The sequence below is a fragment of the Hemiscyllium ocellatum genome, chromosome 14 (assembly GCF_020745735.1).
Source record: "Hemiscyllium ocellatum isolate sHemOce1 chromosome 14, sHemOce1.pat.X.cur, whole genome shotgun sequence".
Lineage (NCBI taxonomy): Eukaryota > Metazoa > Chordata > Chondrichthyes > Orectolobiformes > Hemiscylliidae > Hemiscyllium > Hemiscyllium ocellatum.
The window spans coordinates 1287358-1306843 of record NC_083414.1 but is presented as its reverse complement, the minus strand read 5'-3'; positions in this window follow the sequence as shown (position 1 = coordinate 1306843).

Genomic DNA, 19486 nt, shown 5'->3' with positions numbered 1-19486 from the left:
TCACCCTCCCCTCAATTCTCACCCTCCCCTCAATCCTCACTCTCTCCTCAATCCTCACACTACCCTCAATCCTCACTCCCCCTCAATCCTAACTATCTCCTCAATCCTCACTCTCCCCTCAATCCTCACTCTCTCCTCATTCCTCACTCACTCCTCAATCTTCACACACACCTCAATCCTCACTCATTCCTCAATCCTCACTCTCCCCTCAATCCTCACTCTCTCCTCAATCCTCACACTTCCCCCAATCCTCACACTCTCCTCAATCCTCACTCTCTCCTCAATCGTCACTCTCTCCTCAATCCTCACACCCCTCTCAATCCTCACTCCCCCCTCAATCCTCACTCTCTCCTCAATCCTCACTCCCCCCTCAATCCTAACTCACTCCTCAATCATCACTCTCCCCTCAATCCTCACTCTCTCCTCATTCCTCACTCACTCCTCAATCTTCACACACACCTCAATCCTCACTCACTCCTCAATCCTCACTCTCCCCTCAATCTCACTCATTCCTCAATCCTCACTCTCTCCTCAATCGTCACTCTCTCCTCAATCCTAACACCCCTCTCAATCCTCACTCCCCCAATGCTCACTCCCTCCTCAATCCTCACACTCCCCTCAATCCTCACTCTCTCCTCAATCCTCACTCACTCCTCAATTCTCACACTGTCCTCAATCCTCACTCTCTCCTCAATCCTCACTCTCCCCTCAATCCTCACTCCCCCCTCAATCCTCACTCTCTCCTCATTCCTCACTCTCTCCTCAATCCTAACACCCCTCTCAATCCTCACTCCCCCAATCCTCACTCCCTCCTCAATCCTCACACTCCCCTCCATCCTCACTCTCCCCTCCATCCTCACTCTCTCCTCAATCCTCACTCTCTCTTCAATCTTCCACACCCCTCACACTTCCCAAGTCCCACTCTAATTCCCTCTGCCCATCCCCTGTGGCCCCACCTGCTCTTCACCGAATTAGTGCCAGCTTTCACTCACTCACTCTCCCTCTGTGTTCCCGACCCCCTGTCCCCAATCACACAGCAGCAACCGTTACTATTCTGGAAGGTGTGTATTGTAGACCACCCTGCGCTGAGGAATGTACCCCTGTAATAAAGGCACAAACTGGATTTCTACACTGTTTGGTGAGTTGTGACAAATTGGACAGTTGAGACAGGTTCATGTACACTCTTGTACACCGTTACCACTCGTAAAGGTCACTTCACCTCCCCCCCCCAAACCTTCCACAAGCATTCCTAACTCCCCATTACCCAAGATCAGAGGGTCACAGCTCTCCATCGGGATACCTCATGCTGGGTTCCTGTCAGCGGTGATTTCCAAACCCCATTTCTATCGCAGTAACTGGCCCCCAGAGTCCCCATGTTCATGTTAACCACATCGTGCCCCCACCCCTCACTCCCCCAAGATTAGAAATAATGGGATCACAGGCAGCATTCCCAACTCCTTCCAACATTCTCACTGCAACAGAGAGGGCGATGAAAATAAGGGCCTGGCATTTCATTCCAGATTTATTCATTTGGTTTATTAAATGAGGAATTGTAAAGTTTCCATCAGGCATAGTTGGATATGAATTTGTAACAGAAAGACTTTGGTTTCTATCGCGTCTTTCAGGGCTGCCAGATGTCCCGAAATGCTTTGTAGTCAGTGGAGTTGTTTTGAAGTTTCACTTGTTCCAACCTTCATGAGGGACCGGTGAATGTTTTATTTTTGAAAAATATGAGAGGGGTTGTTGACCCTCCAGCATCAGAGTAATCTCAGGTCAGAAAGTGACAGAGGTCTATTTGCTGAAACCAAAAAAATTACATAAAGCAAAACCAGAATAAATATTGTAAAGGCCAAAAAATCACCAAATACAGAGCCAGGCTGCGCACTCCTCGGGATATTCCACACCAACATCACGGACTGGCTCTGGGGGGGTCACTCAATCCCATAACCCTGGGACCCACAGCTCTCAGTGAGACACAGTGGATCCTAACTCCCTCCCTAAGGAGGGAATTAACACATGGACTGCAGCTGTTCAGCTCACCCCCACCATCTCAAGGGGCAATTAGGGACGGGTGATAAATACTGGGCCCAGTCAGCGATACCTATGCTTTCTGAGTAAATGATAAGAAAAAGTCTAGACTGAACTTAGTCAAACCCCAGTCACTCAGACCGAGGTGTCATTTCTGTCAGATTCTTCGGAGCCTGTAATTCAGTAACAAACCTACACAAGCAATGAACTGCAGTCAGCTCGGGGCACAGAAATATGGAGGTCATTTATTTCAGGAAAGCTGCCAACAAACCATATCTGAATAATTCCTGTCAGGTGTTTGTATTCAAATTGAATGATTGGTCCTTTTGTCTGACACCAGGAAAATCTGTAATTATTCTGTTACACTAAAACTAGCCCATGATTCCACAGCAAAGCTGCTTCTTAATCCCTTCAGAAACATCTCAAGATTTATAAATCCACTCCATTTTTGTTAACATCAGGATGCTCTCAAATTCTTAAATGGTCACAATTAGATGATCCAGATAACAACAGCAGAATAACATGCTCAGAATGTATTAGACCTTCCCTCCATCCTGAGGTCAGAAGTGGGAATGTTTGCCGATGATTACACAGTGTTCAGCACCATTCATGACTGCTCAGATATTGAAGCAGCCCGTGTTCAAATGCAGCAAGGTCTGGACAATCTCCAGGCTCGGGCTGACAAGTGGCAACTAAAAGCTGTGCCAAAGAAGTGTCAGTTTATGACCAATCAGAGCGAATTTAGCCACCAGCCCTTGACATTGAATGGCATTACTGTTGCTGAATCCCCCACATCCTGCAGATGTGACTGACCAGAAACGGAACTGGACAGTGACTACGCAACCAGGTCAGAGGCTGGGAATGCTGCGGGGACTAACTCCCCTTCCTGACTCCCCAAAGCCTGTCCACCATCTACAAGGCACCAGTCAGGAGTGTGATGGAATCCTCCCCACTTGCCCTGGATGGGGGCAGCTCCAACAACACTCAAGAAGCTCGACACCATCCAGGACAAAGCAGCAGGTTGATTGGCCCCACATCCACAAACACCCCCTCCCTTCCCCACCGACGCTCAGAAACAGCAGTGTGTACCATCTACAAGATGCCCTGCAGAAACTCACCAAAGATCCTCAGGCAGCACCTTCCAAATTCACAACCACTGCCATCTAGAAGGACAAGGGCAGTAGATACATGGGAACACTCACCCCCTGCAAGCTTCCCTCCAAGCCATTCACATAGAACATTACAGCGCAGTACAGGCCCTTCGGCCCTCGATGTTACGCCAACCTGTCATACCAATCTGAAGCCCATCTAACCTACACTATTCCATGTACGTCCATTTGCCTGTCCAATGACGACTTAAATGTACTTAAAGTTGGCGGATCTACTAACGTTGCAGGCAAAGCATTCTGTACCCTTACTACTCTCTGAGTAAAGAAACTACCTCTGACATCTGTCCTATATCTATCACCCCTCACTTTAAAGCTGTGCCCCCTTGTGCTCGCTGTCACCATTCTTGGAAAAAGGCTCTCCCTGTCCACCCTATCTAACCCTCTGGTTATCTTATATGTCTCTATTAAGTCACCTCTCAACCTTCTTCTCTCTCACGAAAACAGCATCAAGTCCCTCAGCCTTTCCTCATAAGACCTTCCCTCCATACCAGGCAACATCCTGGTAAATCTCATCTGCATCCTTTCCAAAGCTTCCACATCCTTCTTATAATGTGGTGACCAGAACTGTACACAATACTCCAACTGCGACCGCACCAGAGTTTTGTACAGCTGCAGCATAACCTCATGGTTCCAGAACTCGATCCCTCTATTAATAAAAGCTAAAACACCGCATGCCTTCTTAACAACCCTGTCAACCTGGGTGGCAACTTTCAAGGATCTGTGTACCTGGACACCGAGATCTCTCTGCTCATCTACACGACCAAGAATCTTACCATTAGCCCAGTACTTTGCATTCCGGTTACTCCGGCCAAAGTGAATCACTCACACTTGTCCACATTAAACTCCATTTGCCACCTCTCAGCCCAGCTCTGCAGCTAATCTATGTCTCTCTGTAACCTACAACATCCTTCGTCACTATCCACAACTCCACTGACCTTAGTGTCGTCTGCAAATTTACTGACCCACCCTTCTACACCCTCATCCAGGATGTTTATAAAAATGACGAACAGCAGTGGACCCAACACTGACCCTTGTGGTACACCACTGGAGTCCAGGATGAACATTTCCCATCAATCACCACCCTCTGTCTTCTTTCAGCAAGCCAATTACTGATCCAAACTGCTATATCTCCCACAATCCCATTCCTCCGCATTTTGTACAATAGCCTACTGTGGGGAACCTTATCGAAGGCCTTGCTGAAATCCATATACACCACATCAAACGGTTTACTCTCATCTACCGGTTTGGTCACCTTCTCAAAGAACTCAATAAGGTTTGTGAGGCACGACCTACCCTTCACAAAACCGTGCTGACTATCCCTAATCAAATTATTCTTTTCTAGATGATTATAAATCCTATCTCTTATAACCTTTTCCAACACTTTACCAACAACTGAAGTAAGGTTCACTGGTCTATCATTACCAGGGTTGTCTCTACTCACCTTCTTGAACACGGGAACATATTTGCTATCCTCCAGTCTTCTGGCACTATTCCTGCAGACAATGATGATTTAAAGATCAATGCCAAAGACTCAGCAACCTCCTCCCTGGCTTCCCAGAGGATCCTAGGATAAATCCCATCCGGCCCAGGGGACTTATCTATTTTCACACTCTACAGGATTTCTAATACCTCTTCCTTGTGAACCTCAATCCCACCTAGTCTAGTAGCCTGTATCGCAGTATTCTCCTCGACAACATTGTCGTTTTCTAGAGTGAATACTGTCGAAAAATATTCATTTAGTGCTTCCCCTATCTCCTCAGATTCCACACACAACTTCCCACTACTATCCTTGATTGGCCCTAATCTTACTCTCGTCATTCTTTTATTCCTTAAATACCTATAAAAAGCCTTAGGGTTTACTCTGATCCTATCCGCCAACAACTTCTCATGTCTCCTCCTGACTCTTCTGAGCTCTCTCTTTAGATCTCTCCTGGCTACCTTGTAACCCTCAAGCACCCAAACTGAGCCTTCACATCTCATCCTAACATAAGCCTTCTTCTTATTCTTGACCAGGGATTCCACTTCCTTCGTAAACCACGGCGCCTGTGCTCTCCAGCTTCCTCCCTGCCTGACAGGTACATACTTATCTAGGAAACTCAGGAGCTTTTCCTTGAATAAGCTCCACATTTCTAGTGTGCCCATCTCCTGCAGTTTCCTTCCCCATCCTATGCTTCCTAAATCTTACCTAATCGCATCGTAATTGCCTTTCCCCCAGCTGTATTGCCTTGCCCAGAGGTATACACCTATTCCTTTCTATCACTAAAGTAAACATAACAGAATTGTGACCGCTATCACCAAAGTGCTCACCTACTTCCAAGTCTAACACCTGGCTAGGCTCATTACACAGTACCAAATCTAATGTGGCTTCACCCCTTGTAGGCCTGTCTACATACTGTGTCAGGAAGCCCTCCTGCACACACCGGACAAAAACTGACCCATCTATAGTAGTCGTACTATAGTCTTCCCAGTCAATATTTGGAAAATTGAAGTCCCCCATGACAACTACCCTGTCTCTCTCACTCCTATCGAGAATCATCTTTGCTATCCTTTCCTCTACATCTCTGGGACTATTCGGAGGCCTATAGAAAACTCCCAACAGGGTGACCTCTCCTTTCCTGTTACTAACCTCAGCCCATACTACCTCAGTTAACGAGCCCCCAAACATCCTTTCTCCAACTGTAATAATGTCCTTGACCAACAATACCACACCTCCCCCTCTTTTACCATCTTCTCTGTTCTTACTGAAATATCTGAATCCCGGAACCTGCAACAACCATTCCTGTCCCTGCTCTATCCATGTCTCCGAAATGACCACAACATCGAAGTCCCAGGTACCAACCCATGCTGCAAGTTCACCCACCTTGTTCCGGATGCTCCTGGCGTTGAAGTAGACCCACTTCAAACCAACTTCTTGCTTGCCGGTGCCATCTTGTGTCCCTGAAACTTGATTTCGGACCTCCCTACTCTCACCCTTTTCTATACTTGAACTACAATCTCGGTTCCCATCCCCCCCCTGCTGGATTAGTTTAAACCCACCCCAATAGCCTTAGCAAATTTCCCCCCAAGATATTGGTACCCCTCTGGTTCAGATGAAGACCATCCTGCTTGTAGAGGTCCCACCTACCCCAGAATGAGCGCCAATTATCCAAGAGTCCAAAACCCTCCCTCCTGAACCATCCCTGTAGCCACGTGTTCAACTCACTGTCCTGACTTGGAAATATATCACCGTTCCTTCTGTGTCCCTGGGTCACAATCCTGGAATTCCCTCCCTAAGGGAATTGTGGGTCTACAGTGGGTCAAGAAGGCAGCTCACCCCCACCTTCTCAAGTGGCAACTAGGGATGGGCAATAAATGGCCCAGCCGACACCCACGTCCCACACGTGAATAAAATACGTCAGACCACACCCTCCCACAGTCCCATTACTAACCTGCTTCTCCCATTTGCTGTTTTAAGAGACCATCATCATTTTAAACTGATTTGATAATTTATTGTCACATGTCATAGAGAAATAGAGTCATAGAGATATACAGCATGGAAACAGACCCTTCGGTCCAACCCATACATGCTGACCCAGATATCCCAACCCAATCTAGTCCCACCTGCCAGCACCCGGCCCATATCCCTCCAAACCCTTCCTATTCATATACCCATCCAGATGCCTCTTAAATGTTGTAATTGTACCAGCCCCCACCACTTCCTCTGGTAGCTCATTCCACACACGCACCTCCCTCATGTACCTGGGTACAGTGAAAAGCTTTGTTTTGCGTACAGTACAGGTAACTCATAGTAAACAAGGACATTCAGATCACAGAGTGCTTACACAGAGTGAGGCTGACATGGTTCCACTGCACAGGAGGTGCACGAAGCAAGATTGACATCATTTGAGGCTAGAGAGTCCATCCATTATCTAATACTGGCCAGGAAGACGCTGTCCCTGAACCTGCTGGTACCTGCGTTTAAGCTTCTGTATCTCCTGCCTGATGGAAGGGGTTGTGAGGGATCAATACTGGGGTGGGAAGGGTCTTTGATGATGTTGGCTGCCTTTCTGCCACAATGGGAAGTGTTAATGGAGTCCATGGATGGGAGGGTTGGCTCCCACGATGGTCTGGGCTGTACATTCCACTTTCATACAGTCCTGGGCAGAGCAGTCGCCATACCTGGCTATTACGGACCCAGACAGAGTGCTTTCAGATGTTGGTGAGGGTCCTAATGGACCTGCTGAATTTCCTGAGCCCCCTGAGAAAGAAGACATGTTACAGCACAGTACAGGCCCTTCAGCTCTTGATGTTGCACCAATCTGTGGATCTAATCTGAAGCCCATCTAACTTACACTATTCCATTTCCATCCATGTGTGTAACCAATGACCAGTTAAATGCCCTGAAAGTTGGCGAGTTCAGGTGTTGTTGTGCCTCCTTGACCATCTATATCTAACTGGGAGAACCAGGACAGGTTGTTGGTTATCATCACTTTGAGGAACTTGACCCTCTCGACCCTCTCCAGCTCTGCCCCTTTGATGTAGAAGGTGGTGAAATGAAGGGGTTTAGATCCATAATGTGCAGATTTTACCCAGTCTGACTGAATCACCAACACTGTGTCCATACTGTAGGATTGTGTGATAGTAAAGGAAGTTATCCCTTTAGTTGTTTATCTGAGTGGCCCCAGGGTTGGGCTGATTGGAGGGAAACAGATTCCAGCTGAAACATTGTGGAATTTGCCTGATTTACTGCTCCCGAGGTCATCAATATTGCAACAACCATTAATCATCTCGACACTTCAACAATTCCCACATGCTTCATCCTCTCCTTCATGAAACAAGAGATTAATGCCACAGAAAGTCTGATCTGTCACTGAAACAATCAGAACCTTCACAGAGAAAGAAATGCATTGATTAGTGGGTTCAGCCAAGCACAGGCACAATGGACCGAATGGCCTGCTCAGTACTGGAACAATTTTATGATTCTGGCAGTTTTCAGGGAATTACATCTGCTCCCTGGGAATTGTGTTTATAAAACTCATTAAATCTCTTAATGAGGGAATTAGTTGAGTGATTTTGGAATTGATTTGGAAATGAAGGCTGTGACTGAGGTAATTTGAGTGAACAGTAATAGGTTTGATGAGATATTACCAGAGAGAGGCTAGGAGAGGTCCAGGCCCCGATGGGAACAGACAGTACTCTGTCGCTGAGCTCAGGGATGGATGTGACCGGGGTCTTTATGTATTATATTTACCGGAAGGTGGTGGCTAAGTGGTATTATCATTAGACTATTAATCCAAAGACCCAGGCCATGTTCTGGGAGCCCAGGTTCAAATCCCACCATGCCAGATGGAGTATAATGGCCAATAGGAAACAAAGGAGCAGGTTCACATCTGTGGGGGTGGATTCAACTGCCTGGAAAAATATCAGAAAAATAAAGGACGGGGGGAATCCGGGGCTGCTCTTAAAGTCTCCAGAACACAAAATAGCACCGAGTGTTTGGAAGGGTTAGGAACCAAACTTCAAGCACACTGGATAAACGAATAACAATGAGAAGAGAGACAGTCAATACAGGACTGAAGGGGTTATATCCGAATGTACACAGTTCATGGAATAGGTCAATGAATTTGTGATGCAAATCAAAATGGTCAGGTATGACATGGTGGGCATCACAGAACTGTGACTGCAAGGGGATCAGGACTGACAGTGAAATATCCAGGGCAGTGAAGGAGACTTTTGGCACACCAGCCTTCATCAGGCAGGGCATTGAGTATCGAAGCTGGGAAGTTATGTTGCAGTTGTACAGGATGTTGGTGAGGCCGCACTTGGAGGATTGTGTTCAGTTTTAGTCACCTTGTTATAGGAAGGGATGGTATTAAACTGGAAAGAGTGCAGAAGACATTTACAAGGATGTTGCCTGGACTCAATGGTCTGAGTTATAGGGGGAGGTTGGACAAGCTAGGACCTTTTTCTTTAGAGTGTAGGAGACTGAAGGGGGACCTTATAGAGGTGTGTAAGATCATGAGAGGCATGGGTAGGGTGAATGCACTCAGTCTTTTTCCCAGGGTTGGGGAATCGAGGACTAGAGGACATCAGTTTAAGTTCGAGGGGAAAGAAATAAAAGGGACCCTGAAGGGGGACATTTTTACCCAGAGGGTGGTACACAAATGGAATGAGCTGCCAGCGGAAGTGGTTGAGGCGGGTTCATCAACAACATTTAAAAGGCATTTAGACAGCTACATGGACAGGAAAGGTTTAGAAGGATACAGGCCAAGTGCAGGGAAATGCGGTGAATGTGGATGGACATTTTGGTCAGCATGGAGCATAGAACGTTCCAGTGCAGTACAGGCTCTTCGGCCCTCGATGTTGCACCGAACTGTGGAACCAACCTAAAGCCCATCTAACCTACACTATTCCATTCTCATCCATATGCCTATCAATGACCAGCTGGTGAGTCAATTACTGTTGCAGACTGTGTGTTCCATACCCCTATTACTCTCTGAGTAAAGAAACTACCTCTGACATCTGTCCTTTATCTATCACCCCTTAATCTAAAGCTTTGTCCCGTCGTACTAGCCATCACCATCCGAGGAAAAAGGTTCTCACTTTCTACCCTATCTAACCCTCTGAGTATCTTTTATGTCACAATTAAGTCACCTCTCAACCTTCTTCTCTCTAACAAAAACAGCCTCAATTCCTTCAGCCTTTCCTCATAAGACCTTCCCTCCATACCAGGCAACATCTGAGTAAATCTCCTCTGAACCCTCTCCAAAGCCTCCACATCCTTCCTATAATGCAGTGACCAGAACTGTACGCAATACTCCAAGTGCGGATACACCAGAGTTTTGTACAGATGCAACATGGCCTCATGGCTCCAAAACTCAATTCCTCTATCAATAAAAGCTAACACACCATATGCCTTCTTAACAACCCTATCAACCCTCATTCCTGAAGAAGGGCTTATGCCCAAAGCGTCGATTCTCCTGCTCCTCGGATGCTGCTTGGCCTGCTGCGCTTTTCCAGCACACTTTTCAACTATCAACCCTGGGTGGCAACTTTCAGAGATCTATATACCTGGACACCAAGATCTCTCTGCTCGTAAGAATCTTACCATTAGCCCAGTACTCTGCATTCCTGTTAGTCCTTCCAAAGTGAATCACCTCACACTTTTCCACATTAAACTCCATTTGCCACCTCTCAGCCCAGCTCTGCAGCTTATCTATGTCCCTCTGTAACCTACAACATCCTTCAACACTATCCACAACTCCACCGACCTCAGTATCATCCACAAATTTACTAACCCACTCTTCTAAGCCCTCATCCAGGTCATTTATAAAAATGACAAACAGCAGTGGACCCAAAACAGATCCTTGTCATACCCACTAGTAACTGAACTCCAGGATGAACATTTCCCATCAACCACCACCTTCTGTCTCCTTTCAGCCAATGTCTGATCCAAACTGACAAATCCCCCTCAATCCCATGTCTCCATATTTTGTGCAATAGCCTACCGTGGGGAACCTTATCAAACGCCTTCCTGTAATCCATATACACCACATCAACTGCTTTACCCTCATCTACCTGTTTGGTCACCATCTCAAAGAACTCATTAAGGTTTGTGAGGCACAACCTAACCTTCACAAAACCATGCTGACTATCCCTAATCAAATTATTCTTTTCTAGATGATTATAAATCCTACCTCTTATAACCTTTTCCAACCCTTTACCCACAACTGAAGTAAGACTCACTGGTCTGTAATGACCAGGGTTGTCTCTACTCCCCTTCTTGAACAAGGGGACATTTGCTGTCCTCCAGTCTATGGTACTATTCCTTTAGACAATGATGATGTAAAGATCAAAGCCAAAGGCTCTGCAATCTCCTCCCTGGCTTCCCACAGAATCCGAGGATAAATCCCATCCAGCCCAGGAGATTTATTTATTTTCACATGTTCCATAATTGCTAACACCTCCTCCTCATGCACCTCAATCCCGTCTCGTAGCCTGTATCTCAGTATTCTCCTTGACAAGATTGTCTTTTTCTAGTGTGAATACTGATGAAAAATATTCATTTAGTGCTTCCCTAATCTCCTAGGACTCCATGCAAAACTTCCTCCTACTATCCTTTATTGGCCCTAACCTTACTCTAGTCAGTCATTCTTTTATTCCAGATATACCTACAGAAAGCTTTAGGGTTTTCCTTGACCCTACCTGCCAATGACCTCTCATGTCACCTCCTGGCTCTCCTTAGCTCTCTCTTTTGTTTTTCCTGGCTAACCTGTAACTCTCAAGTGCCCTCACTGAGCCTTCATGTCTCATCCTAACATAAGCCTTCTTCCTCTTGACAAGATATTCAACTTCTTTAGTAAACCCCAGCTCCCTCTCTCGACCACTTCCTCCCTGCCTGACTGATACATACTTATCAAGGACCTGCAGTAGTTGTTCCTTGAATAAGCTCCACATTTCAATTGTGCCCAATCCCTGCAGTTTGGTTCCCGATCCTATGCATCCTAAATCTTGCCTAATCGTATCATAATTGCTTTTCCCCCAGCAATAACTTTGCCCTGCATTATACACCTATCTCTTTCCATTGCTAAAGTAAACATAACTGAATTGTGGTCGCTATCACTGAAGTGCTCACTTACCTCCAAATCTAACATCTGGTCGGGTTCATTACCCAATACCAAATCCAATGTGGCCTCACCCCTTGTTGGCCTGTCTACATACTGTATCAGAAAACCCTCCTGCACAGAAGAACTGACCCACCTAAAGAACTTGAACTGTAGTATTCCCAGTCAATATTGGGGAGGTTAAAGTGCCCCATAACAACTACCCTGTTACTCTCGCTCTTATTCAGAAACATCTTTGCGATCCTTTCCTCTACATCTCTGAAACTATTCAGAGGCCTATAGAAGACTCTCAACAGGGTGACCTCTCCTTTCCTGTTTCTAACCTTAGCCCATACTACCTCACTAGACGAGTCCTCAAATGTCCTTTCTGCTACCGTAATACTGTCCTTGACTAACAATGCCACACCTCCCCCTCTTTTACCATCTTCTCTGTTCTCACTGAAACATCTAAATCCCAGACCCTGCAACAACCATTCCTGTCCCTGCTCTATCCATGTCTCCGAAATGGCCACAACATCGAAGTCCCAGGTACCAACCCATGCTGCAAGTTCACCCACCTTATTCCGGATGCTCCTGGCATTGAAGTAGACCCACTTCAAACCACCTTCCTACTTACCAGTACACTCTTGCGATCTTGCAACCTTATTTATGACCTCAATACTCTCCGCCTCCTGTACACTGGAGCTACAATTCAGGTTCCCATCCTCATTTTGAATTAGGTTAAACCCTCCTGAACAGCATCAGCATTAGCATTATCACTTCTTGACTCCCCGAAGCCTGTCCACAATCTCCAAGGCACAAGTCAGGAGGGTGATAGAATACTCTTCCATTGCAAGGATGGGGGCAGCTCCAACAACACTCGACACCATCCAGGACCCACCTAATTATTTCTGTCTAATTTTTAACATGCTGTCAACTCATACGCTCCTCCTCATCTCCCCCATGGTCCCCTCCTCATCTCCCCCATGGGCCCCTCCTCATCTCCCCCATTGGCCCCTCAGCATCTCCCCCATGGGAGGTTTGGATTATTTGATTATTGGAGGTTTGGATTATTTGATTATTGGAGGTTTGGGTTATTGGAGGTTTGGATTATTGGATTATTGGATGTTTGGATTATTGGAGGTTTGGATTATTGGATTATTGGAGGTTTGGATTATTGGATTATTGGAGATTTGGATTATTGGATTATTGGAGATTTGGGTTATTTGATTATTGGAGATTTGGGTTATTGGAGGTTTGGATTATTGGATTATGGGAGATTTGGATTATTGGATTATTGAAGGTTTGGGTTATTTGATTATTGGAGATTAGGGTTATTTGATTATTGGAGATTTGGGTTATTGGATGTTTGGATTATTTGATTATTGGAGATTTGGATTATTGGATTATTGGAGATTTGGATTATTTGATTATTGGAGATTTGGATTATTGGATTATTGGAGATTTGGGTTATTGGCGGTTTGGATTATTTGATTATTGGAGGTTTGGATTATTTGATTATTGGAGATTTGGATTATTGGAGATTTGGATTATTGGATTATTGGAGATTTGGGTTATTAGAGGTTTGGATTATTTGATTATTGGAGATTTGGATTATTGGACTATTGGAGGTTTAGATTACTGGATTATTGGAGATTTGGATTATTGGAGGTTTGGGTTATTGGAGGTTTGGATTATTGGATTATTGGAGATTTGGATTATTGGAGGTTTGGATTATTGGAGATTTGGATTATTGGATTATTGGAGATTTGGGTTATTTGATTATTGGAGATTTGGGTTATTGGAGGTTTGGATTATTGGATTATTGGAGATTTGGATTATTGGATTATTGGAGGTTTGGATTATTGGATTATTGGAGATTTGGGTTATTTGATTATTGGAGATTTGGGTTATTGGAGGTTTGGAGTATTGGATTATTGGAGATTTGGATTATTGGATTATTGGAGGTTTGGATTATTGGATTATTGGAGATTTGGGTTATTTGATTATTGGAGATTTGGGTTATTGGAGGTTTGGATTATTTGATTATTGGAGATTTGGATTATTGGATTATTGGAGATTTGGATTATTGGATTATTGGATGTTTTGATTATTGGATTATTGGAGGTTTGGGTTATTGGAGGTTTGGATTATTTGATTATTGGAGATTTGGGTTATTTGATTATTGGAAATTTTGGGTTATTGGAGGCTTGGATTATTGGATTATTGGAGATTTGTATTATTGGAGGTTTGGATTATTGGATTATTGGAGGTTTGGGTTATTGGAGGTTTGGATTATTGGATTATTGGATTATTGGATTATTGGAGGTTTGGATTATTGGATTATTGGATTATTGGAGATTTAGGTTATTTGATTATTGGAGATTTGGGTTATTGGAGGTTTGGATTATTGGATTATTGGAGATTTGGATTATTGGATTATTGGAGGTTTGGATTATTGGATTATTGGAGATTTGGGTTATTTGATTATTGGAGATTTGGGTTATTGGAGGTTTGGAGTATTGGATTATTGGAGATTTGGATTATTGGATTATTGGAGGTTTGGATTATTGGATTATTGGAGATTTGGGTTATTTGATTATTGGAGATTTGGGTTATTGGAGGTTTGGATTATTTGATTATTGGAGATTTGGATTATTGGATTATTGGAAATTTTGGGTTATTGGAGGCTTGGATTATTGGATTATTGGAGATTTGGATTATTGGATTATTGGAGATTTGGGTTATTTGATTATTGGATTATTGGGTTATTGGAGGTTTGGATTATTGGATTATTGGGGATTTGGATTATTTGATTATTGGAGATTTGGATTATTTGATTATTGGAGATTTGGGTTATTGGAGATTTGGATTATTGGATTATTGGAGATTTGGGTTATTTGATTATTGGAGATTTGGGTTATTGGAGGTTTGGATTATTGGATTATTGGAGATTTGGATTATTGGATTATTGGAGGTTTGGATTATTGGATTATTGGAGATTTGGGTTATTTGATTATTGGAGATTTGGGTTATTGGAGGTTTGGAGTATTGGATTATTGGAGATTTGGATTATTGGATTATTGGAGGTTTGGATTATTGGATTATTGGAGATTTGGGTTATTTGATTATTGGAGATTTGGGTTATTGGAGGTTTGGATTATTTGATTATTGGAGATTTGGATTATTGGATTATTGGAAATTTTGGGTTATTGGAGGCTTGGATTAATGGATTATTGGAGATTTGGATTATTGGATTATTGGAGATTTGGGTTATTTGATTATTGGATTATTGGGTTATTGGAGGTTTGGATTATTAGATTATTGGGGATTTGGATTATTTGATTATTGGAGATTTGGATTATTTGATTATTGGAGATTTGGGTTATTGGAGGTTTGGATTATTGGATTATTGGAGGTTTGGATTATTTGATTATTGGAGATTTGGGTTATTGGAGGTTTAGATTATTTGATTATTGGAGGTTTGGGTTATTTGATTATTGGAGATTTGGGTTATTAGATTATTGGATATTTGGGATATTGGCGGTTTGGATTATTGGAGATTTGGATTATTTGATTATTGGAGATTTGGATTATTGGATTATTGGAGATTTGGGTTATTGGAGGTTTGGATTATTTGATTATTGGAGATTTGGATTATTGGAGATTTGGATTATTGGATTATTGGAGATTTGGGTTATTAGAGGTTTGGATTATTTGATTATTGGAGATTTGGATTATTGGACTATTGGAGGTTTAGATTACTGGATTATTGGAGATTTGGATTATTGGAGGTTTGGATTATTGGATTATTGGAGGTTTGGGTTATTGGAGGTTTGGATTATTGGATTATTGGAGATTTGGATTATTAGAGGTTTGGATTATTGGATTATTGGAGATTTGGATTATTGGATTATTGGAGATTTGGGTAATTTGATTATTGGAGATTTGGGTTATTGGAGGTTTGGATTATTGGATTATTGGAGATTTGGATTATTGGATTATTGGAGGTTTGGATTATTGGATTATTGGAGATTTGGGTTATTTGATTATTGGAGATTTGGGTTATTGGAGGTTTGGAGTATTGGATTATTGGAGATTTGGATTATTGGATTATTGGAGGTTTGGATTATTGGATTATTGGAGATTTGGGTTATTTGATTATTGGAGATTTGGGTTATTGGAGGTTTGGATTATTTGATTATTGGAGATTTGGATTATTGGATTATTGGATGTTTTGATTATTGGATTATTGGAGGTTTGGATTATTGGATTATTGGAGGTTTGGATTATTTGATTATTGGAGATTTGGGTTATTTGATTATTGGAAATTTTGGGTTATTGGAGGTTTGGATTATTGGATTATTGGAGATTTGGATTATTGGATTATTGGAGATTTGGGTTATTTGATTATTGGATTATTGGGTTATTGGAGGTTTGGATTATTGGATTATTGGAGATTTGGATTATTTGATTATTGGAGATTTGGGTTATTGGAGGTTTGGATTATTGGATTATTGGAGGTTTGGATTATTTGATTATTGGAGATTTGGGTTATTGGAGGTTTGGATTATTGGACTATTGGAGGTTTGGATTATTTGATTATTGGAGGTTTGGGTTATTTGATTATTGGAGATTTGGGTTATTAGATTATTGGATATTTGGGTTATTGGCAGTTTGGATTATTTGATTATTGGAGATTTGGATTATTGGATTATTGGAGGTTTGAATTATTGGAGGTTTGGATTATTGGATTATTGGAGGTTTGGATTTTTGGAGGTTTGGATTATTGGATTATTGGAGATTTGGGTTATTCAGTCTCTACCTTCCTTTGCCACTGTAAAGATGAGGATGTTGTAATAAATTCACAGAGCCACTGAATTCAGGAAACATTTCTCTTGGAGAGATGTACTAACCTCAAAATATCAGGTGGAAATAGTTCCCTCCCTCCCTTAGAAAATAATCGGATTGTCAAAGCTCTCTTCTGTAGAGAATCAATTGGTTGATATTTTCCATGTCTGTACATTAACCCTCTTGGGCAGCGCTGTGTGATTAACATCGCGTCAGAGACCCAGCCTGGTTGGGAGACCGTCCAGTTTCGCCCTCATTGTGTGGGAGCTCTATCCGAGTACACAGACCCCAAGCTGAGTACCACCACACTTTGTCAATTACCTCACAACCTTTTCCAATCACAGTCAGAACGCACTGTGAGTCCTGTCTGTTTCTCCACGTCCCCCACTCTCCCTCTGTCCAGCCCAGTGACACCCACCTGATGGTCCCAGTGCTGCCAAAGGACATTGCCAGAGGGCACAGTCTAAATATATGTTTAAGTCTGTTGATGAAAGACTGAAGTGATGAAGAGACTGATTTGTTGGGAATTATCCTCTTCAAATAAACAGCAGCCTCTTCTGACAATTATGCGGTTATATTGTCAATGGTCTTTGAGCTCTGACTGAACGGTGCTCAGGGATGATCGAGAAACAGATGCTTCCACTGAACAGAAGTTCTGTTGATCAGTGTAAGGGTCAGTGCTGTGCTGTAACTCCCTTGGTTACAGGCGTTGGAAGCTGTATCAGACTGAACTTGATGTATGTGAGGGAGTGAAACAAACAGCATTCCCAGATTTGGAGAAGCCGGTGTTGGACAATCCCCCAACACCAGGTTATAGAAAACAGATTTATTTGGAAGCACTAGCTTTCAGAGCGACGCTCCTTCATCAGGTGGACGCGGAGTATAAGATCGTCAGATACAGAACTTATAGCAAAAGTTTACAGTGTGATGGAACTGAAATTATACATTGGAAAAGACCGGGATTGTTTGTTAAGTCTCTCATCTTTTAGAATGACCATGTTGGTTTCAGTTCTTTCATATGTAAATCCCAGGACTTTCTTAAAGTTACATTCTCAAGTGAACTTTCACAATTGGTGCCATTTTGGCCCAGATAATGTATTGAAGGTGTGTGTGTGTGTGTGTGTGTGTGTGTGTGTGTGTGTGTTTTTGTGTGTGTGTGTGTGTGTGTGTGTATGTTTGTGTGTGTGTGTGTGTGTGTGTGTGTGTGTGTGTGTAAGTGTATTTGTGTAAGTGTCAATGTACAGGGGTATAAGTCTGTGAGAGGGTGCGTGTGTTTGTGAGTGTGGGAGTGTATGTGTGAGCGTATGAGAGAGAGCTTGTGTTTGAGAGAGGATTTGCGTGAGTGTATGGGCCTATAGCAATGTGTGTGTGTGTGTGTCTGTGTGTGTGTGTGTGTGTGTGTCTGTGTGTGTGTGTCTGTGTGTGTGTGTCTGTGTGTGTGTGTGTGAGACTGCGTGGGTTTCCTCCGGGTGCTGTGGTTTCCTCCCACAATCCAAAGGGTGAATTGGCCATGCGAAATTGCCCGTAGTGTTCAGGGATGTGTAGGTTAGCTGCATTAGTCAGGGATACATGTACAGTAATAGAGTAGTGGAATGGGTCTGGGTGGGTTACTCTTTGGAGGGTCGGTGTGGACTTGTTGGGCCGAAGGGCCTGTTTCCACATTGGAGGGATTCTATGATTCTATAATCTGGATTTGGTAAAGTGCCCAACAGAACAGGCTGGTGTTCCATTAACTTGTTTTATTGCCTCACCTGTTCTGCAACGTCAGAGAAAGCTTTAATGGAGGTTTAAATGTTAAAAGAATCAATGCCAATAGATTGAGTGGCACTCCCTCTGCTGATGGGAGTGAGAGTCCAGGACAAGGAGCACAAGCCTCAGATAGAGGCTGGGCCATTCAGGGTAATGTCAGAGGGCAGCGAAACCCGGAACCTTCCGCCATGGGCTGATGGGGTTTGTTTTCGCAGGTTTCAGGATGGAAACGGAATTGGAACCGGGGGACTGGTTAACCCACGTGCTTTTACCTCATATTCCAGATCTCAGTGGGAGGGTGTAACATCGACAGGACACCCACTGCATTGAGAGTTGGGAATGTTGCTTGGTTTTGAAATGTGCCAATGTAGGTGTGCAGTATTTCTCACAGACACAGCTTGCTACCCATTTACAAACAGTAGGAGAGAGGTGAAACAATCCATCATGTTGCCCTGTGCTCACTGGGACCCATTAACTCCAGGTTCAGCAATTCTTTGATTTTAAAATTCTTGTTCCTGTATTCAAAACCATCCATGTTCTCAACCTGCCCTGTCCCTGACCCCTCCTCCTGCCCCACAGTTCCCAGAGATCACTGCATTCCCCTGATTCCAGCCTCTTGCCCAGTTCCCATCTCTCCACCATCAGTGCCTGAGCCCTGACCTCTGAAATTCTCTTCCTAAACCTCTCCAACTCGCTGTAAGATACTCCTTAAAAACTGACCTTAACCAAGATCACCTCCTCTCGAATATCTCCCTGTGTGGCCAGTGTCAGTTTTTCTTTGATATTTGCTCCCTATGAAATACTTTGAGACATTTTCCTGCAGCATTTATACATCATTGAACCTTTCAGTATTTGTTGTGAAAGGTGGAGTGTCTCAGCCTCTCCCTCTGGCTGGGAAGTGGGGACTTTGAATCAAGCTTGAAGTTAGATTAGATTACTTACAGTGTGGAAACAGGCCCTTCGGCCCAACAAGTCCACACCGACCCTCCGAAGAATAACTCGCCCAGACCCATTGCCCATACTCTGCCCCTTCACCTAACACTCTGGGCAATTTAGCATGGCCAACTCACCTGACCTGCACATCTTTGGATTGTGGGAGGAAACCGG